Below are 24,000 nucleotides of genomic sequence, written 5' to 3'. Positions count from 1 at the left end.
GGTCTTGTGAAGTAAAAGAGTTAATGGTGGTGCACGAGGCCTGCGTGTGTCGGGATGGGAGAAGGAGGAGGAAGCTGTTTACAGAGGAGATGAGGGAGCAGCCGCTCGGATGAAGGACTAGATGAGAGCCTCACACAATGGATTACCTCCCCTATTCTTAAGCCCCGATTTTTTCTTCTTCTCTTTCTTGTTCTACACTTTCTTTCTATCTCAGTGCGTATATATATATATATATATATATATATATATATATATATATATATATATATATATATGTATGTGTGTGTGCGTGTTTTAGCCAAAGGAAAGATTGTAATCTTTCATGTTACCGACGCTGGTTGTTTTAAGCAGGAAAGTGGTTATATCTGCCTGATGATTTGATTTTTGTAATTGATTGCTGCTTAATAATATCGATTCAACGTTCTGTTTATCAGTGGCGAAAAAACAACCAATCACGTTTGTAAGACTTTTCTTTTCTGAACTTTGAATCGTAGATTTTCATAGTGACGCCTTCCCTCCAGCCTCTTGCTCGAGCGCCCACTTCAGTAGGAAGTGTTATTTTGTTTGAGAGAGAATTTGAAAGCTACTGCTTTGGTATAACGAGTCATATTTTTCTTAGGTATTGTCTCCTTTTACTGTCAAGACCGTTTGGGTTAGAAGAGAATCCGTGAGTGGCATATCAGATTTCTAAATTCTAGGGAAATCGTGTAGGTTTCACCTACTTCTGCATTCTAAACAGTTTCGATTGAAACGTTTACACAGAAGCTCATCAGCAGAACGTCAAACCATCCTTGGCAAGCTGTCCATTCACCTCTTATCTTGCCTGAATATTAGGGCTTATCTTTTGAAAAACCTCTCCCCACCCCACCATTTATACTACACTTTTTAGGACTTGTCCTCCTCCTTTTTCTTATTACTTTCAAAGTATACATTTTTTTTTATCAAATCATCTCAAAACACTGATCGCATATGCTAACCAATTTACCACTTCCATGTACCTTCTATGTTCCCCTTTCAGTTGTTTTCAAAAAACATAAACGGCTACATAAACATAAATCATATATATATATATATATATATATATATATATATATATATATATAGTATATAATATATATATATATATATATATATGTCTGTTGTGTGTGTGTGTGTGTGTGTGTACGCTGGGTTCTTGCAAATCCAATTCTAATTTGCACTGATAGGTATGTCTGTTGTTCCAGAATGTTTTTTATCTTGTGAAATTTTCTTTCCGCATGAGAGTTAAGGATTGCTAATGAGCGACATGCACATTCTGCCTCAGCCCCTTCAGCCCCATAAACCTGGCCTTGAGCTTTTCATGTCCTGCACAAAAAGCAAGGGAGGCGGGTGGGGGGGATATCTGTAATTTTTTTTTTCAATGTTCGGTCTTCTACCCTGGTATAATGCTTTGCATTATATCAGTCACAGAATTACATGTGCATAGATCTTCGTACAGTGTACATCACTGAGACATAAATAGACAGATATACTGATAAACACTGAACGTCACAAAATTGCCTCTTACTTGCTAAGCAGGTTTCTACCGAATAGGTCGTCCACAATGGAACAACGGAGAGAATGACTATAACGCTGATATAATAAACAAATTAAACAAACCAATCTACTCTACACATACACAACTGTTCAAAAAGCTATTTATGGAAGCCTCTCTTGAGCTTCTCTTGAGCTGGCATTTGCCAAAATCATTCGGTGTTTGATAAGTTATTAAGATCTTTACATTAATTATACAGTAATTTAGTATGTAATCATTTGTAGTTTTATATCACAATCTTTACGATGGTTCGTCAAAGCTCTTTACTTGCAATAATAAGAGCTAATTGATTGTTGAACGTCAATTAGCTTTTTCAACATACGGTAGCCCAGGAATGTATTGATATTATTTTATAAAAAAAATTTTTTTTGTTGCTGAGATGTTCAAGAATACACTAATCGAGTATTTGACGCAATTTCACTACTAAGATATTTGGAACAGTTTCCATCACACATCGTAAATTATTCGTAATCCCTTATACCAGCCTTTTCCTATAGCATGTGAGACTGTTACTACAAGTAGAAAAAAACTGCATAAATGTTATGCATGAGGAGATTCCATGGTGGCGGTTCTGAGATATTGTTGAATAAGTTGTCCGGAAGTCCTTTGGTTGCTTTGTCATCATTCTTAGTCGGCAATGTCGTTCTTTAATGTTAACTAACTTCTTCCTAGCTTAAACCCATTTTTATATGGGGTCGCCATTGCGAATGAGTCGTCTCCATCGATTTCTGTCCTGTGCCTCGTTCTCATTTATACCTTTGAAAACCATATCTTCCACTACACAATCACGCCATCTCTTTCTTGGTCTTCCCTTCTTCCTTCTACCCCGCACTTCCATTTCCATCATGTCTTCCAACATGACGTTCCACCCTTCGTAACAGGTGTCCATACCATCGAAGCCTTCCTTCCTGTATTTTCTTCGATATTTCAGCTACCTTTGTCGATCCTCTTATATACTCATTTCTAATCCTATCTTCCCTTGTTACTCCCGACATCCATCTCAACATTTTCATTTCTGCTACAACCATCTTCTTCTCTGTTTTCCCCATACTTGCTGTTTCTGTTCCATATAACAATGCTGGTCTGACCACCGTCCTATGAAACTTTCCTTTCAATTTCAGAGGGACCTTCTTGTCACAGAGGACCGCTGATGCAGACCTCCAGTTAATGTTAACTCACTCAAGTTCTTAAAACCAGAGAATCATCTGTGCAGCCGACAGGAACAAAAAACGTGCTTAACGTGGGCATTTGAAAGTACATCCACTAGCTCAGGACATCTGTGGGCATGTAAAACGCCAGAAGTTTTATCCACTTATGAAGTCAAGTATTTTCGATGTAGAGGGCCATACTGTTAGGTGCTCCAGTGGTCTGGAGTGTGGTGATGCCTCAGTTGTTAGAAATCAGTTGCTTTTGTGGTATTGGTCTCTTTCCTTAGTAATGAGTCTGAAGTGGCAAGACAACCTCCAGCTCTCCTGCCCACAATTTTCCTATTTCTACTTTGTCTTCGAGGCCAGTTATATCATCTTGCTTGGAACCTTCAGTCATTTCGGTGCAATTTGGTCAAAATTAAAGATCAGCCGAGATAAATATTGCGATTGGCTATGGTACTTTTAATGTTCGAGATTGTATCTTCCTGTTGTTGGAAATTTTAAGGTTATTTTCTGCCAGTACATCTAAGGAAAGACACTGACCATGACTTACCAATGTTTAGTGATCTGTCATTAAGTAGTTTGAATTGTTCTGTTTACACTTGGACAAGTGCGTGTGTGGTTGATAGTTGTTTTATACGTCTAAGAAGAAAGTGTTGACCAAGTTTTTGGTGCTGAATACGGGTAACGGATGTGTCTTCATTGGCTGCGTCCGTTACTATTGAAGCCAGGACCCCAGGTGGTTACTGGAAGTTTTACGTTACACCCCACGTTTTGCAACAACTGTGGACGTGTCATTGGTAAAAGTTATAGCACACTTTATTAGCAGTTTTTACTTGCCCGCTTCATCTCTTTTGATTCGGCCTTATTATGATCTGGCAGACTCAAGATAATGTTCATATTTATGGTGTTAATCTTTCACATAGCCATGCTAAAGTCTGAAAGCTACGTTAGGTGATTTAGATTTTACGCTATTTGGTTCCTAGTTTTTTTTTAATTACCCAAGAGAAATAGCTTTTTATTCTAATAGCAGATTGTTTCATTTGTAAATCAACAATCACTAATCAGTTTTATTTTGAAGGGGTCAATGTTTTCACTCCTATCAAGACTATAAGGTTATTTTCTTGCATGAGGTTCTCTCATTATTCTGCTGTCAAGTCTTTGTTGCAAATATGTGAATAGTTTTGACATTTTTTCTTTGTAATGACCAGTACAGGAATAACTTTTGCGTGATAAAAAAAGTATACAGATGAATTTTAAATTTACTTCTGTTGAGGGAAAATTAGGCCTTATCATAATAAAACTGCAAAGCAAAATGTAACAAGTGTCACCATGATCTGAACATTAATATCGATGAAGAAATGGCGAGTGACGCCTTTCGGGACTAAGCTGACTACAAATCCCGAGTATTGGCCTAGATTTTCTAGCCGAATTTAAAACACAATAAGCAAGAGATCCGTGAATCTTTCCCTCCCTTCGCTCCAATGGCGTCATCAATTATGTTTTATGATCCCAAGGAGAAACAAGATGCTTCAAAAGGAATCCGTGCGGTTGAAGGAAAGAGGACGGACGGCCCCATCGTGTCTTTTCTTGGGCCTTGTTTTGCCATCTTGATTCTCTTGACGTCCCTTATCCACTTAGCAGTAGAGTTAATCCTCCTCCCCGGCAACTTCCCTCTACCTCCACCCAATTTTTCCTTCCGTTTACTCCCACATCCATCACTGTTATCATATTATCAGAATCCTGCCTCGCTGAGGTGGCGTCCCCTGCAAATCTCTCTCTCTCTCTCTCTCTCTCTCTCTCTCTCTCTCTCTCTCTCTCTCTCTCTCTCTCTCTTCTAATCGACCGACATTGCTTGAGCGTCAAGGGCAAATATTTTCCAAGTCTTTACGTTTTAGCACATGAACTTTATTATTATATAAATAAAGTTATGTGTATACTTCTTGTCTGTCATGTGCGTTTATGTATGCATATATGTATACATAGAAGTACAGTGTATGTATACACACACACACACATATATATATATGTGTGTGTGTCAGTGTAAAGCCGCAAATATCGTCTAATACCTAATTCACTGTAGCTGGTAATAACGTACACACAAGTTGAATTATAATTGATAAGTGCTTCGTCACCGACGGAATTCGAACCGTTACGTGGTTTAGAAATTACAAGAGATAGTGATTTTGACCGCTGAGCTACCAAGAGAGGTCAAGGTCAATGTCTATCGTTGTTTCTGAAACAAACAACTGTTTCAATCCTGCCAATGACGAGGCATTTATCAATTTATAAAATCCATGGGTGCAAGTTATTTCCCAGGCATACTGAACAGGATATTATTAAACAAGTAAAATAATTCACATTTTTATAAATGAAAATTCATATATATATATATATATATATATATATATATATATATATATATATATATGTATTATATATATATATATATATATATATATATATATATATATATATGTATATATATATCTATTAGTGTATATATATGTGTATATATATGTATATATATATATATATATATATATATATATATATATATATATAAATCTATATATATATATATATATATATATATATATGTACTGTATATGTAATGTGTATGTATAAAATAATATCTTCTATATATGTATATATATATATTATATATATATATATATTTGTGTGTATGTGTGTGTGTGTGTGTATGTATAAAAATAATATCTTTTAACAATATCACTTGTCTTTCACGTTTTCACGTTCCATTTTATTTTTTGCAAGTAATGGTGATCAGTAAGTAAATAACGCCATAATGCACCTCAATTTGAAAGGTCATTTTACTGAAGGAAGGTCAGGTCAACGTTCTTTTTTCTTCGCAGAACAAAATTGACACAAGAGCGTTAGGTTGATAATAATCGTTTCCAGATTCTTTGTATCATACTTTTTGCAGTGACTAATTCAGCCAAAAGAATACACGTTAAGAATTTTTCTTTTCTTTCCAGGTAATCCAGACGACAGAAATAACTGCCTTCTCGACCGAAGTTTTTCACCTCCCGGCAAGTTCTTCTTGACTACAGCTTTCTAATGCAGGTAAACGAAGGCATTGGAGCTGAAATCGCTCTCTGGTTCACATAGCCTGATGCGATCAACATTCATTGTGTACATAGATAGCTCTGCATCAAAAAGTCAACTGAACTATGAATTATAAACCGGCTAAACTGATTGAAGTATAAATGCTCGAGGTTCACATTTTTTATTCACATTTCAACACTTTATTGCAGTATTTAAAGGCCAACTGAGAAGATGAACCATCATTAGCCAGGAGTATTATTAGACAAAACAACTTTAATCTCGCTCTCAAATGTAAGCTTTCATTAGATACCGTTAATCTAATGTAAACTAATTTATTTGGAAAACGTATAATACCGGCAGTATAGAGTTAGGTATGAAAGCAACCAATTCCAAAATAGTACATCGTTATCAGCAACGCTGCTGAAGTTATTTCTCCTAACAGACAATTGCAATATTGGAAAAGAGAAACATCAAAGTTCTGTGATACTCTTGATTTTTTCTGCTTAGATTGATTTAAGCTAACTGTGATGGACCTCACACCAACAGCGAACAAAGGGATACAAAGTGCTGATGTAAACGCTTTGTATATCTGAAGAAGTGAAGAGTCTTCCCAAAAGTTCCAAGTAACGTACTGCACATCCACAGTTATTCCAGGGTTTCCTCGCAACTTCTGCCGCCAAGGAAACGGGTCGTAGATAGTTTTGTTCCTTTGACATTTAACCTGGTACGTGTTTAGACAGTCTTTTTTTTTTTTTTTTTTTTTTTTTTTTTTTTGTTCCTTTTGATAATATTTGAAGGGTCGTTCTGGAAAGAAAGGAAAACAGAGCAGGCCATTCAGGCTGAATTGCTGCAGAAAGGAAAGATAAGGAAACTATGGATATGTCTTGTGCGTGGCACAAGGTTTCCGTTGTAATAGGAAGTGTAAGGCATAATAGATGTTTTGCAAGGTGAAGGTCCTGAAAATCGTATGAAATAGTTTCTTTGAATCGTCTGTTTCTTGAACGGAGAGCGACACCTGCTGCTGCTCTATATGCTTTAGGGTATTTTCAGATTTCATTGCATTATCTCCTTACACCATTTTTTTTACCATAAAATAGAAAAAGAAAAAGATTGGAAGATGAGTGAATTTTGGGAAGAAGGCAGTTTTTATTAACATCAGATGATGATTATTTTTTCTGACCCTTTCTCTTTACATTTCAGTATTGAAAATGATTATTTTTGTTGCTGACCCTTTCTCTTTACTTTCAGTATTGAAAAGCATAGAACTTGTGTGACTTGAATTTATAATTTTTAGCGATTTTCCAACAACATACTGTTTTGTCAATAATTCTTCCTGTTTATTAATCATAAGCTACGAATGAAAAATTAGAAGCAAAATCTAATATTTGAACTATACACACGCACACATACGCACATATACACACATTCATATATATATATATATATATATATATATATATATATATATATATATATATATATTCGTGTATATATAGATATATGTACGTATGTGTATTGATATATACATATATATATATATATATATATATATATATATATATATATATATATATATATATATATATATAGTTGACTGGTAAAAATGTTCTGTTACAACAGAATTCCATCTAATAAAAGGAGCCCATAAAAAATGCCAAAATACAGAAAGTATGTACTATATTTCAGAGACTGCTCTCTCTCTTCAGGTAGGCAATAAATGAGAAAAGTTACAGAAAAGGCAGTATTTATACCAAGAGATCCATTCACTGGTAGCTGCTTAACTAGGTCACCCCAGCTGATAATTTCTCTTTAATCTTCTTAAGCGTTCGTTGAAGGAAAACTTTGTCTTTGATATCTGAATCCCAGGTTGCCCTTGAGATGTTCATTACCTGTCTTTGTTTAATCAAAGCTGACTTTATCATCTGGCTCTTGTACCGACATTTGCTGCTATAAATTATATGTGACAAATTCCAGTTCATTTTGTGGTTATGGTTATTTATATGTTTGAAATAGCTGAGCTCTCATTGGCCATACCTGACTGATTGTTTATGTTGTATTAATCTCTGGAAAAGTGATTTTCTTGTAAAACCGATGTAAGATTGGTCACAGTCCAGGCATGGGATTTCGTGTACTCCTGTATCTTTGGGGACTGGCTTTTGTTGGATGTTAATCAGCGATTTGGCTAGGGTACGTGGGTAGGCAAATGCAAAAGGGTCAGATTTTCCGAAAGTCTGTGTCACCGTCTTAATCCTGTCCAACAATGAAATAAAAATCCCACACCTGGACACAATTAAGACGGTGACCCAGACTCTTGGAAAGTCAAACCCTTTTGCCTTTACCAGCCCAAATACCCTAGCCAAATCTCTGATTAACGCCCAACAAAAGCCAGTCCCCAAAGACACAGGAGTATACGAATCTTACATCGGTTTTACAGGAAAATCACTTCCCCAGAGATTAATACAACATAAACGGTCAGTTAGGTATGGACAAAAGAGCTCAACTATTATTTTTAACCCTATAAATAACCATAACCACAGAATAAACTGGAATTTGTCTCATATAATTTATAGCAGCAAATGTCGATACAAGAGTCGTCCTTGATTAAACAAAAACAGGCAATGAACATCTCCAAGGGCGCCTGGGATAAAGTCTTCCTTCAACCAATGCTTAAGAAGATTAAAGAGAAATTACCAACTGGGGCGACCTAGCCAAGCGGCTACTTGTGGATGGATATTTTGGTATAAATGCAGTCTTTTCTGTAACTTTTCTCATTCCTTGCCTACCTGAAGAGAGAGATGGCAGTCTCTCAAATATAGTACTTACTTTCTATATTTGGTGGTGTTATGGATCCCTTTGATTAGATATATTTATGAGTATGTGTGTGTGTGTGTCAATATCTCTACTTTGTTATTAATCATAAGCAGGGAAATGAAAAATGAAGAAAAAATCTAATTGTTGAAATATACATACACACACGCTCTCTCTCTCTCTCTCTCTCTCTCTCTCTCTCTCTCTCTCAATTATATATATATATATATATATATATATATATATATACTATACATATATATTATTGTGTATATATATATATATATATATCATATATATAATATATATATATATATATATATATGTTGTAATATATATATAGAATATATTATATATATATATATATAGATATATATATATATATATATATATATATCATTTGAGCTACAAAATGGTCCTTTGAATATCTAATTCGCTCTACCTTCGGAATTGATATATTTTCATATATGTACCGAGGGGGGAATTTTTTAGTTGATAATAATTTCGTACCCCATGGGATCGAACCACCGTCCAGTTGACGGGGAACGAAAATCAGGGATCGGACAGTGACGCTACGAAGCGGCTATCAGAGACGCTAAAGGTTTATATCGATTTTGAATATTACAAATCAACGCCGATCTCGTTGTATTTGTAATTAGAATCGATATGAAACCCCCTCCACCATGCTAGCTGATTCGAGCGTTTGACCCACGCAGCCTTGTTATGAATATTTATCACATCACCGTGATTCATATATCATTCGAGCTACAAATGTCCTTTAATATCTAATTCGCTCTACCTCGGAATTGATATATTTTCATATATGTACCGAGGGGGAATTTTTTAGTTGATAATAATTTCGTACCCCCATGGGATCGAACCACCGTCCAGTTGGACGGGGAACGAAATCAGGATCGGACAGTGACGCTACCGAGTTAGAGCGAATTAGATATTAAAGGACATTTGTAGCTCGAATGATTTATATGAATCACGGTGATGTGATAAATATTCATAACAAGGCTGCGTGGTTCAAACGCTCGAATCGGCTAGCATGGTGGAGGGGGTTTCATATCGATTCTAATTACAAATACAACGAGATCGGCGTTGATTTGTAATATCAAAATCGATATAAACCTTTAGCCTCTCTGATAGCCGTTTCGGTAGCGTCACTGTCCGATCCTGATTTCGTTCCCCGTCCAACTGGACGGTGGTTCGATCCCATGGGGGTACGAAATTATTATCAACTCAAAAATTCCCCCTCGGTACATATATGAAAATATATCAATTCCGAGGTAGAGCGAATTAGATATTAAAGGACATTGTAGCTCGAAATGATTTATATGAATCACGGTGAGTGATAAATATTCATATATATATATATATATATATATATATATATATATATATATATATATATATAATAGACACGTCTCGCACGTGCGTGAGTGAGTAGTCGTCATGTGTTTTTTCCCTACCCCCACGAGACTTCCTACCTTCACGTTCAAACTTGTTCGTGCTGTAAAATTGATTGAACTAATACAGAACGCAGCGAAGAGATGGCATATGTTAAAAAAGTGTTCTCACTTTCTTTACTTCCAGTAGGAAATATCAAACATTTTCTCTCTCTCTCTGTCTCTCTCTCTCTCTCTCTCTCTCTCTCTCTCTCTCATTTCCATAGCCCAGCTGTTAGCATTTTTATATGAAAATAACTTGAATTGTAATAATGTGTAATTGTGGTTTAATGTTGTCTTATTGGAAGTTATAGATTGGATACCTTCTAGTTAGGAATTCCAGTCAAATTATTCTTTCCTTTCTATGAAATCTAGTGGAGACAATTGGAGAACAGCCTCCAATATGATCTGCATAATCAGCATCAGACTTTTTGACTGGTGTTTTGTAGTGCTCGACGTCACAGGATTTTTGTTGAGAGGCTTTAGATCGATATCAGCTTTATTTCTTTGGTATCTGTGATGGATTCGGTTGTGACTAGAGTATGTTGAAAATAAGGCAGGCACACCCTGATTTATTCTCAGTGTTGTACAAGTTTTCTCAGAAATAAATTGTGAGTTGATATTTCACGGTTTACACACCTCATTGCTGTTAAACTCTTGTATGTATTTTTGATTTCACGTGGATGATCATTTTCTTCGTCTCGAAGTTCGATATCATACTTGTACGGACAACTGCGAGTTGCCTCCTCTTTTCGATTTCGGGTGGTTATGGTTTTAGTTTTCGCATTAATACGGCCGGCAGGATATGTGTTGTAGCTTTTCCACCAAGTGTGAGCATTGCTTACAGAGGAAAAGTCTTCCTTTGGAAAAAGTCTTGTTTGTTTTCATGGTTTTAGATAATCCTGTAAAAATGTTTCATCTTGAAGGTATCAGACACTGTCGTGTAATCAATAAATGAGCCATTGGTCATAGGACGTCTAAGGTGAACAAATGAATAGTATGAGAACTAGAAAATATTGCAACGATGAAGTTTTGCTTAGTTATAGTGGTCTTCAAAAGTACACCTGATTGTGCTGTTGAGATTCGATATAAAGTGTTTAGTTATGCTTACCTGTAGTACAGCCAGTCAGTCGTTTCATAGAAGTTTGAGGGAACTTCCAGAGAGCAGATTCCGGCAGACTGGTAGGGATACCAAATGAGGTAAGGAGAAGGTAGGAGGGGGGCTGGTCCGGATGAAGGAAATGTCTCTCATAGGAATGTTGATATGAAAGTGATGAATGCCTCGAGTGACACTGGATGACAGATGAAATGCGGGAATCAAGTTACTTTAAAAAAGATTGAAAGTCAAGATAAACTTCGGTAACCAACTAGGGACAGAGTAAGACGGTAAGTAGAGGTTCTTCATAAGAAATACCTGATAAGGGAAAGCTGATGAAGTCAAGTTGAATGAAGAGAGGTGATGGGCCATCGGGTTAAGGTATTCTGCAGGAAGTTGCGAGTTGGAGTTCGGTAGGAAAAAATGTCGATAGGAAAGAGCCTATGGACAGGGAAAATGTTGACCACCAGACTGAAGATGAAAACCGATTAGATGATTTTTCAAGAAAAGACCTGGGGGCTGGGGAGGCGTCAGAGAAGACAATTTTTGCGACAGCGTAATATTCCTGGGGTAGGATATTTTTGTTTTCAACTCGCATTTAAAAGGAAGTAGGAGAGGGAGACCGTGAATGTAGGATATACGGGAGGATACAAATTCTGGACGCGAACTGCCATAAAAAAAAGTTCTTGACGCGAATTACCTTGGGAAAGGAAAACTTACCTGGTGTCCCTCGTATAAATGTATCCTGTAATTTATTATATATATATATATATATATATATATATATATATATATATATATATATACACACACACACACACACACATATATATATATATAGATATATATATATATTATATATATATATATATATATATATATATATAATATATATATATATATATATATATATATATATATATATATATATATATATATATATATATACATACATACATACATAAATACATCCATGACTTTTAGACATGCATTGTCGTCAAAAGATCTATCATCTACGTCAAATAGTCTCATATTCTGAAATTAAAACCTTTAATCAGGAATATCATGTAAACCTTCAGTCTTACAGATCAGATGCACAGCTCCACCGTTAGAATAAGAGCGTTTTAGGTCATCGAGCAATGTTTGCTAAAATACCCATGAATGGTTTATGAATAACAGGATGAAGCTTTCATTGAGATGACATATTTTTACAAATATAAACTTGATAGTTAAAAAAAAAATATTTCTGCTCTGAGAAGACCGTCACTTCGGAAATTGGCTTCGAATTCCCAGGGATAATAAGTATGTTCGGCGAAGCAACAAACAGCCACCGCAGAAATATTGAAATTTGTTTGTTAGCCTTTATAAAGTCACAGCCAAAGAAATGAACGCCATCCGCAGGTGACAAAGGGCAGCAGTATCCATAAGGAGACTATCTCGGTATCTGAATGGTGCAGATAACCTGATCATCTCGAATATTTTTACTAATTAGGACTGTCCAGTACGATCTGTCCACATCCCCTGAAACTTGACTCACATAACGGGGGAAGAAATGGCTCTGTTTTGCAAATGGATAATTTAAGTTATGATATTTGATAGTATACGTATCAGTCAGTCACCAAACCATTCGCTGTCACCATGACAGCCAGACGGCCAGAGAGGTATAGTGAGAGGCTGTTGCAATTTTGCAAAGTTACTCTTGGTCAAAAGTGAATGAAGTTACACTTTCTTCTTATTTCAGATACAAAACGCACGAAGGAGAGAGTAAAATGGTTCTAAACTGATTGAGTTCAGACAACTCTATTGAATTCAGAATTCTTTAGTTTCCTCCCCTTTTTGTTTTCTTTCAAGAGAGCCGACCCTTCGCCCATTTTAAGTTTGTACCTGAATTTTCAAAAAGAATTTTATTCTGCAGTAGATGAAACGAGAACCAGCATTTTAAAAGACGAATCTCAGCATTATTTTCATCTCAAAAAGGTTTTAGTCGTATTTTCCTTATACCTACAGACCGTATCTGTATTAGATTATGGATTTTATTAATTTTTGTTGTGTGGCGCAATGGTTATTTCTTTGAAGGGGAAATTCAATTGCAAGATGCTTCGTCTATCCTGGCTTTCATTTTTTTTCGTTGGCAGGCACGCACCATATATATACCTACACACACACACGCACACACACACCACACATGTGTATATATATGTGTGTGCGTGTATGTGGGTGTGTGTATTTTTGTCATACATACTCGTGATTTTTTTATATTCACAAATAGCAACCCACCAGTATCCTTTAATATCTACTCCACTATAACGTAAGAATAACGTACAAATAAGGGGATTATTAATCCATGGCCAAGATTCGAACCAACGCCTGGTTTAGGAACAACGACAGACAGTGACTTAGACCACCCGGGTATCAAGAAGGGTATAAGTTGATATCGCCTCTTCTGTACATTTGTAGAATTCAGATTCTGTACATAGACCGGATATCATCTCACCTCCGCCATGATAGTAGCTGGTTGGCAAATTTGAATCAACACTCAGCTGATTGTGAATTCTTGTCACCTACACGCATTCCTTGGCTTTTTATTTCTTGGTTAGTTATTTTTGAGGTAAAATATTTGTGGTTAATATGTGTGAATATACGTGTACGTGTATGTTCAGCTAGAAAAACCGACCGAAATAATATAGTATAATATATATATATATCTATTGTAATACACTATTTTATTTTATCAAAGGTTGACCTGTGTTCAGCCGATTTGATCAGCCTCGTAACTGTATATCTTCTTGAATCGTGGCAGTTAAGTTCTGTGCCACACATCAGCGTAATGCGGGTCAGATTGGTGGAGCAGTCTCCGACACCAGACTACTAACAGAAGCCTGGATGGAGAAAGAAGTTCTCAGATATACGAAAGATACAGTATAGCATCATGAGCCCAACACTGTTGAAGAGGCATCGCCAAGAGGAAATGCATCATTTTTGGAAATGAATATTGGCTTCGTTATACTTTCGAAATTATTATTCATGATTGTTTATATTATGTTTTATAGTATGTAAAATGCTTGTTGTCGGTAAAACAATTACATTCATGCATTTTTAAAGCTATAAATTCTTAATCTATTCTTTTGTAATTTGATTTTGATCGATGCACAGCGATTGTTGCTCAAAAGCGACGTTTTCCTCTCTTTATTTCTAGTTTTATGACTCACATCGAGGCGTTTTGCGAATCTGATTAAAAAAAAATCAAATGCGCATTGCACAGCAAATTACATGAGTGCCTTGCATGCAGAGCAGAATCCTAATGAACATTTGCACAGGGATGTTGTGGTCCAAGTTGATATGTTTATTACTCCAATAAGCGGCGAAATTAGGTCTAGATTCAAACATACATATTGTATGGCTGTTAATTCCACTAGATATTTTTATTCGTGGTATTCAGCCGGTAATATTGTTCCTAATCATATACAGGGAAATGCTGAGTACCTAAATGATTATCACGTAATTATGACGTTATTTTAAAATGTAGACATATAGCTAATTTAAAATCCAAGGGACGATAAGAATTGATCAGTGGCAGTAGAATATACAGTGACGATAACAACAAACAGGATTGTCGTGTTGACCATTGAGCAGAGTCTGTTTGAAAGACGGAAAAGGCCTTCCACTGTTCATCACACTAATCCCATTGAAGGACTAAATCACACAGGACATGTTACGCCGGTTATTCATTATCGTACGAGATACGCTTCTCTTATTAACGTCACTGATGTGAAAAGGTTGCATTCACGGATGGTAAAGACAGTAGTATCGCTGATGAATATGGGGTTTGTGGGAGGGGGTTGGGGGGCGGGGGGGGGGGGGGGGGGGAGAATCATCATCGTAATGGCTTACTTTATTGTAGATCTGACTTCTGTACCCACCTGGATCAGCCTTTCGTTGATTGATAGCTTTGGATACGTTTATTTTCTGTGTTGTCGATATGTTTATGAACATGGCGTTTACCACCGTCAATTGCTGTAGATTATTGTTGTGTATCATCTAATAATATATATGACCAAGTCTAAATTGTAGTTTGGGGTACATGCATCATTTGAAAACGACGAGAGAAGCTGGAGAGAAAAGCCCTCAAGATGATCTTGGGATCATGTACCTCGGCTTCCTGTTTATCTGCATAAAAGATGGGTCTCATTTTCTTTGATGTCGCTTCCGATCTGAGGACGTAACAGCAGAGCCAGCATCTGATGTGCATTGCGTATATTTCTACAAGACAAAAACCTCGCAGATTTTGTGTAGGCGTTTCTCTTGAGTTTCAGAAACTTATAACAAAGGAACAGATGATTTACATGGCCAAACATAAAGGAAACTTTCAACATATCACTTGTATGGCGCATAGACCTCATCTGATGACAGACTGGATCTTTCCTAGTGACCCCTCTAAGGGGTTTAGTACAAGCCCGTTTGGATGACCGTAAAAACATGAACAAATGACTGTAAATATCATAAATGCAAATGAATCCCAAGAAATATGAGTCTTAGATAACGACCCCCAAAAACCCCTGAGGAAAGCTCCCAGACATCTTTCATTCTTAGCCGAGATCATAATATAAAAACGCGGATCTATGGTCCTTTCAGCAAGTAGACAGAAGAGAAGAGTGGACGGGATTGCTTAAGTTTTTGTTTGTGGGGGCCGGCGATACTTAACATCTCATCCTTTTATTTGAATATTGTGCCCCACTGACTAAATAACTAGTGGCTTCTGCCGTATTTTATCTACGGTAGATACTGCACTCGTCTTTCGCCGGTGACCCCCAAACTATTAAAACTCCCAAATCTTGGGCTCTGCAGTCGTCTCTATTTGCATGTCTTTCCATTCACAGCATTGCAAGTTTATTCAGGCAGAAGGAAATGACTCAGTATTCCTTTCAGGCAAGACCTCATTCTATAGGTTAAATCATTGACGACTAATACCCTAAATTATCTTATGTTTCTTCAGGTCGAAAAAGCTGAAAAACACAACTCAGGCAAGGCACTTTGCTTAAATTGCACTATTAATTAGTTAGGAGAAAGAAATGATTTCCTGTCAGTTTCCGAACCAGATTCCATGTTGGTGTTATATGAAGCCCCTCGGTTATGTATTTTGAGTTTTCCGACCATGTTCCTTTATCTGTTTGAGTTTTCTTTGAGTGGAGAGCGAAGATTTTCTGTCTTATGTAAATGCTCTAATTTGAATTCTTATACATACAAAGCAAGACAAGAATCGAATGGACCGATTCAAATCCCGTGATACTTTATTACTATAAAAATTTTGTATTTTGTTAAATGGATAACTGTTTATAAAATGTGTAATGTTCAAGTAGCGCCACTCGAATCGCCAGTTCGTAATTCATACCAAAATCTAATTTTATTTGTACGCCTTCTTACAGCTGTAGTTGTTTCTTGTGTGGCTGTCGTTTTTCTCCGCCACCAACACGACGGCCGACGGTGAAGCTCGCTCCGCATTGCCATTTCAATCACGTTGATCTCCCAGTTGTTCGCTGAAATTGACTTTTCTGCGCGAGATTTAGATTAATGCCGGAAAGGAATGGGGTCCCGAGATGAGAATGGATGGTGATGATGCCCAACCCCCGAGCATGGAGGCCGCGCCTGGAGAGAGACCAAAAGGAGAAAGAGTTCATGAACAGCTCAGGGGCAAATAAATCAAGGAATTAAAGTCAAGATGCCAAAGTTCTGTTGCTAATCGAGGTACTGAAGATGCCCCCAAAAGTAGCCATCCAGGGAAGTCGCATATCAGATCTCTACTTCAGGGGAGCTTGCAGCGGGAACGGAAGATAACTTTTGAGAAACGTTTTGTTGCGATGATACAAATTCATTACTTCTAACAAGTCATGTCGGTGTTGTATTACTACCAATGTTTCTCTCTCTCTCTCTCTCTCTCTCGTTTACTGGAGTGTTATTTGGGTCAAAGTCAGTTCCTCCCTACCCGTATCATAGAAAGTAATTAAGAGATGCGGGAACTTAGAAGGTGATTACTGCGATGCAAAGACAGATTAACAACTTTAAAAGCCCAAAAGTTTTTACGCAATGCTGCTGAATTTCAGTACTGGCCTACTCTTCGGCTTACTCACCAATAAAGCGAACGTGCAACGGAATTGTAATACTATATTTGTTAACCGTGGGTCATACTGACAAGATATATATGCGACAGCAAGTGAGCGACTGACGACCATCGAAATATATATATATATATATATATATATATATATATATATATATATATATATTATATATATATACATACACACACACACACACACACACACACACACACATATATATATATATATATATATATATATATATATATATATATATATATATATATAAAATGTTTAATCTTATATTACATATTTTATGTAGATTATTGCAACTTTCTTCACTCGCTTACATGTTAGAAGGTAGGGGAGACCGGGGCTAGTTGGCACACTTTTTACAATTTTGGTTATTGCGAATATAAAACAAACATTTTTGCAAAATTCTTACCACCATTGAAATATATTAATATTCGTCTTTATCATATGGCAAAATAATTGTTTTTTGCTTTCAACATAAGGTAACAATAAGCTTTAGAAAAATATAACTTTTTCGTGCCAACTTGCCCCGTACGGGGTAAGTTGGCACACATTATGGGGTAAGTTGGCACATTGATAATTAAAAGAAAATTACTACATTGCATTTAAATCAAGTAGCAAAAATACCCTCTGAATTTCTAAAATACAAAATATAAGGCATTTGTATTACTTCAGATCATCATCTAGTTTTAATTGTGGCAGGTGTCAAATACATCGTCGTCAGTAGTCTTCTTGCTGCCACATGTTACATGCCCTGCACTGGACCCACACCTCTCCTGGCTTACCAAACACAGCTCTTCAGCTGAGCTTTCTTCTGAAACAACAGGAGCAGTTCTTAAACTCTGTATCATGCTGATGACTGATCTGAAGCCCATGTGTCTTTTCGGAAATCTCTCAATCTGTTACATAACCACCCGTAAAATCAAAATCTTGAGATAGTCGGCGATTCAAAGTTGAAATTCCATCAATCCTAAACTTATTGAAAACATCAGAATAAATGACAGCTAGAGGTAAAGCCGAGAAAACTTTTAGGTAAAGCCGAGGAAACTTTACCAGGAATGTCACACATGGGCATACTTGATCCTGGATTACCAGTCAACCACAAATCAACCACATTTCTTCAGAGGTCTATAAACACTAAAATCCAGGGGCTGCAACTTGTGAGAGCAATGTGGAGGAAATGATAGGACACTAATCTCATTATCCTTCCAAAAATCCAGAAACAAAACGTAAATTATATAAATAAATAGGCTTACTATCGTTATCAAATAACGTGTGCCAACTTGCCCCATCCTACCATTTGGTACAAAAACACTTACCAGTCCGCACCAAGAAGCCTTGAATTATTCATTTTAATGGTATAGAATCTTTAAACCATAAGGAAAACTATGCTATAATTGAAAAATAATCTTTATGAATGTATAGATGTTATAGCAAATAACAGAAAGATAAAATATTTACTTACTACCATCAAAATCAAAATTGTCTCATAAATTCGAGCTCCTACGTCCTATCTCTATAGAATTTTGCTGGTAATTGAGGAACCACGTGGCAATTACACAGTATATGTATCAGAGTCATTTATTGGTAAACTTTAAAGTTATTTTGAGTGTGCCAACTTACCCCTGTAGCCAACTAGCCCCGGTCTCCCCTATATATGATTTTTCGGCTATTGAGGAATAGAGAAATTCTTTGGATTAGGTTTTTCTGAAAATTTTCCTTGCGGTTAATTTTTGGAAACGAAGAGAAGAACATTAGAATTTCTACTAGAAAGAGGGAAATATTCAAAGAATAAATGGGATGGGGGCCGTGAGGTCATTTGAACCATCTGGTTTTCATGAAGTGGTCAATCTAGTACTCACTTCTATAAAATGTTAGTTCCTCTTCTTTCTCTTGCACCTTATTCATGTCTTTTTCTTTATTCTGATCGAGTTGAAGTGATATTTATCAATAAAGAAATTGTTCAGATACAGTTGATAAATATGATTTAACCTGATAAAATGTAAATTACTCCGAGAACCAGTGTAAATAAGGTAAACTAGTCAAGTGTTACACGAACAGAAGTCCAAAATAGTGAAGTAAACTGTTGACCAACCAGGAGCACATTTCAAATAAAGCATAGGGAAGAGAAGAAGGGCATTTTCAAACAAATAGAGACATAAAGCGCTGTTGCCATCGCTGGGGGAAAAGTTCCCGTAATAAGTAGGACGTTAATTAACGTAACGAGTAAAAGAGACCTTTGCCTCGGGTCTCTCTCGGTTCTCGAAAAAGTAATTCATGTAAATGTACAGTGCTGCCGCCCTCCCTCCTTCCGTCTCTCCTCCTCGTTTTTACAACCGTCGAGCCTTCAAGAAACCAGCTCATTTTCCTTCTCCGTCTTCCCCATTTTTTCTCGGGTTTTGGACTAGATAACGAAATTTGATTGCTCCTCCCGTCGGCTTGCTTCTTCATAAGTGAAAGAAAGAAATGTTTCCATAAAAATATACATTCCGAGGTAGAAAATTGCCAAAACCCAATAAGATAGAATATGTTATAATTATAGGTTTTCGTTGGCTTATAAGAATGACATGAGCGTTTAAACGCCTTCCTGTTGGTTTAGTTATTATTATTATTATTATTGTTATTATAATTGATAGTGCTGTCAGTGGATAAGAGGTTTTGAGACACGCTTTCACAAGATTTTTGCGGTTGTTCTTGGCTCTAGTTTTCCTTATGTATTAAATATTTTCAGTGTGTAAAACTATCTTGATTGAATTTCAGTAAAATTAAATGCACGATGAGCTTGTGCGGATTTATGTAAGAAGGGAAGTATTCAAGATAGTGTGAAGTGAATGTTTGTAAGGATATGACCAACAAGGATTCAGCAAATGGTATGAATTCATCTAATGAACAGTATTTTATTTGTATAATTACGCCTTTCCACCTAACATGACCACTCGAAGTAGAATTCCCATCAGTCGCATGCAAGGCCAAGGTCACATTTATTGGGCTGCTTCAGAGAACAGCCTCATAATGAGCGTTTGCAGTTTTGTACGCAGACTGTTGCCATATTTGGGCGCCATAGGCAAACAGTTGTCAAATAGTGGTGAATACGCAGAATCAATACGGTTGCAAACGTAACATACTGGTTGACTGTGTAAAGTACAGTGATCAATTTCAAGAAATCGTGCAGTTTTATTGAAGAAACCGGTTAGGAGTGACATTGTAATAAATGAAAATATCATATTTTAAACGAAGAGCAGATTTTGATTCATAACTTAAGTACCAAAGGCTTAAAATAAACAATTAGATATACCACAGTGGTTGATAGATCAAATATTAAATATTGTAATACTAAATTTTTGAAGATGATGCTGACATGATCGATAGAAGTTGCACTGAAAATTTGAACGTCACAGCATTTGGTCTCATTCTTGTTTAATTACTGAAAAGGAAAAATACAACTGGCTGGTGTAATCCATCCGTCCTGAGAACCATGTCTTTGCATATTAGGGGGCTGAATGGCTCGAGAAACAATTGTGCTATTTTCAGATATATTGCGAAGGCTTATTCATCATAAACATAATATGTAAACCTAATTGTGTTTCTCTCATTTTTGTATTCAGGAATGGATATATTCTGCATCGTAAATGAATGTCTCGCTATCCTGTTCCTGAGTAGAACAAAATTAATTTTCAGTTTTTCTTTCAGAAACATTCTCTCTCTCTCTCTCTCTCTCTCTCTCTCTCTCTCTCTCTCTCTCTCTCTCTCTCTCTCTCTCTTATAAGAACGAAAATACAGAGCAAATTTTACGTACTCGCTGTACACACACAAACATATAAACATTATTTAAAATGTATATATATATATATATATATATATATATTATATAGATATATATATATATATACATATATATATAAAGCTCTCGCGGATTGTTGTCCGAGTCGATAACTTCACTGAAGTCCTGATTTCTCTCTGTGCGCTGGTTCAAATCCACGAGAGGACGAAGTTATTATCAACTAAAAAATTTCCCTTCAATTGACATATATGAAAATATAATAATTCCGAGGTAGAGCGAATTGGATATTAAAAGGACATTTGTAGCTTAATGCATGTATAATAAATCACGGTGATGTGATAAAAATTCATATATATATATATATATATATCTATATATATCTATTATATATATATATATATATATATATATAATATATCTATATCATCAGGGGAACCATCAGCATGTAGATTTTCATTGAATTTGATTAAATATTGCGTAATTTTTATGAATTATGCAGTGCGTAGTTTTAACGTTCGTATTTATATCTTTATTATAGCCTTGAGGATGCGACTATGAGTCGTGAAACTTCGGCAATATAAATGTACCTGAGTACGATGCCTATCCCTATGGTTCCCCTGATGAGATGTACCTAGAGCTGCAGCTTTGTCTTCTAAGGACACACACACACACACACACACACACACACACACACACACACACACATACACACACACACACACACACATATATATATATATATATATATATATATATATATATATATATATATATATATATATATATATAATGCATTGTGACTGGCTGAATAATGTCAATTTTTCCGTTAGAATCTAGTATGAAGGAAATACATAAAGGATCATCTTGTTTCATTTTCGTTTTCGCTCCTACTCTCGCCCCTAGAAGTAGGATTTTTCTCAAAATCTCAATATTTCTTGTCTGATTTCCAGATATCTCGAATGTTCAGTACATGAGGAGGAAATACCACAATTTTAATAGTGATCCAGGGTCTGGTCTGTATTTGACACATACACGACGCTATACACGTGTAAAGTTGAAATTTTTTTGAAAGATGAGTTGAGGAGGGTGAGAATTTCTTCTCATTATAGAAGTTATCGGTTTGGAAAGTTGATATAGGGTTTAGATTACGAATCTGCAAGATCCGTGTCTATGTTTGTGGTGGAGAGTACATTCTGATTGTTTACATACATACATACATACATACATACATACATAAAGATGTTGGAAGAGAAGCCTGTGATTGGACGAGTGTTAAGGGAACATGAATTCCATGGTGTGTTATGTCACCATAACTTTTAATCTGTGTATGGATGGGGTGATATGAGAAGTCAGAGAAAGGACAGGAGGAGCAAGTGCTACGTTACCCTATGAGAAAATGGCTCGTTAATGGAGAATGGGGGAATGGTCGTTGCTCGTAGACGATGCAGCACAGATTCATGAAAGTGAAGACTAACTGTAGAGGTTGATGAAAGATGAAAAGGTTTGCAAGAGAAATTTAAAAGTCACCGTGAGGTAGAGTAAGCTTTGATGGTAAATGGGAACCAGGAAGAAAGAACACCTAATATAATGATCAGTGAGAGAGCGGAAACAGTAAGTGAAGCAAAAAGAAAATGAGCAGAATGTGTACTTAGGATGGGGAGGAAATTTTGGTTCGTGGAATACAAGGTTGGAATGTAAGCAGGAACTGTTGAACCAACTCTCTTTTATGAAACTTGGGTTAGATTTGAATACAAGTGAGGGAAAGGGGCGGTAGTGTAGTGTAGAAATTGTTTACGTAGTATTTGTGGTATAAGACGAACTTATGATTATAATCCTGGAAAATTATCTAAAATTCTCTCGCGGAAGCAGTCGACTGCCACGTATTGCTACCACAGAATCCTGCGTTCCTTTTTAGTGTTCGAATACCTAGAAAGTCTCATTTTCAAATGATTCCATTTCCAGTTTGTCTTCCATATTATTTTTTTCCTTTAAATAGTGTTGTTTATCATTACTGAAACAAAGCGTATTTATTTGCCCTTTTGCCGAGTAAGTCTCGCCATTTTATGGAGAAAACGTTAAAAATCTGTGAGATACGAACATCGATATGTGAGAACTACTTTAGGAGTGAGAACGCCATAATGATGTTGGTCGTGGTGGCAGTAAGGGGAGAGCGCTCCCGGGCCGGGGGCCTTTGGATCTAAGATTGTCAAATTTCCTCTTCAATGTGAAGTCTCCGTTCCCCGGTACGGGCACCATTATTATCTGAGGCTTTAGTTCTGATATACTAATGTCACTATGGGCTATCTTGTTTCCATTCCTAGACTTCCATGAAGAATATAAGTGTACAGTTTCTTTTATGTAAAATTTATTTGACAGCATAATAATCATTATTCGTGGTGTTATTTTTTTCCCATCGTAACTTTTAAATTGAATCGTTGCCCTTACCTGTGGCGCTGTCGCTGTATCTTTTTCATTCTGACCCAATCTATACTTTATAGATTAGCAAGGAAACAGGATTACCGAAAGATTAGAAATACCTTTCCATCAGAATGTTACTTCTTTATTAGCTTTCTATGTCCATTATTTACGATTTTGTTGCGTATATAGCTTCCGTCTCTGACTTCGTGAGTTTAAATAGGAAGCTGAGAGTTTTGCATGTTTTTCTATATTTCCTTTAATTTGGTACTTAGTATATTATAGATTTCTTTTTAATTTTCTGGCTTTTCCAATGTTATCCATAGCCTGTTTATTCGTATTGGCATAAGCAGGTTTTAAATACATAAGTTCAGTTCGCTTTTGAAAAATGGACAATGTAAGTCATTAAGCAACTTTTGCTGCAAATAGGCAATGAATTTAATCATGCGGTAGGAGAATGTTAAGTACAATATTCAGAATATTTTACATCTAGCTTCATGTTCTTAGATATATTTTCTGATTAAGAAAAGA

The 24,000-nt window shown here is 36.1% G+C and overlaps 1 protein-coding gene across 14 annotated transcripts in view; it reads left to right on the top strand.

The window, feature by feature from the left end:
• LOC135207246 (1-phosphatidylinositol 4,5-bisphosphate phosphodiesterase-like) overlaps nt 1-24,000 on the top strand; it is a 712,917-nt gene that overhangs the window by 221,238 nt on the left and 467,679 nt on the right. For 7 of the 14 annotated variants that reach the window (XM_064238890.1, XM_064238883.1, XM_064238889.1 and 4 more), the window contains one exon: nt 5,721-5,808. The exons of the other annotated variants lie outside the window; for them this stretch is intronic. The gene's annotated coding sequence lies outside the window, so the exon portion shown is untranslated. The remainder of the gene's footprint in view (nt 1-5,720; nt 5,809-24,000) is intronic. 14 annotated transcript variants of the gene reach the window in all.

Source organism: Macrobrachium nipponense, chromosome 32 (assembly GCF_015104395.2).
Source record: "Macrobrachium nipponense isolate FS-2020 chromosome 32, ASM1510439v2, whole genome shotgun sequence".
In the NCBI taxonomy this organism is placed as follows: Eukaryota; Metazoa; Arthropoda; class Malacostraca; order Decapoda; family Palaemonidae; genus Macrobrachium; species Macrobrachium nipponense.
This window is presented reverse-complemented; position numbering and strand designations above follow the sequence as displayed.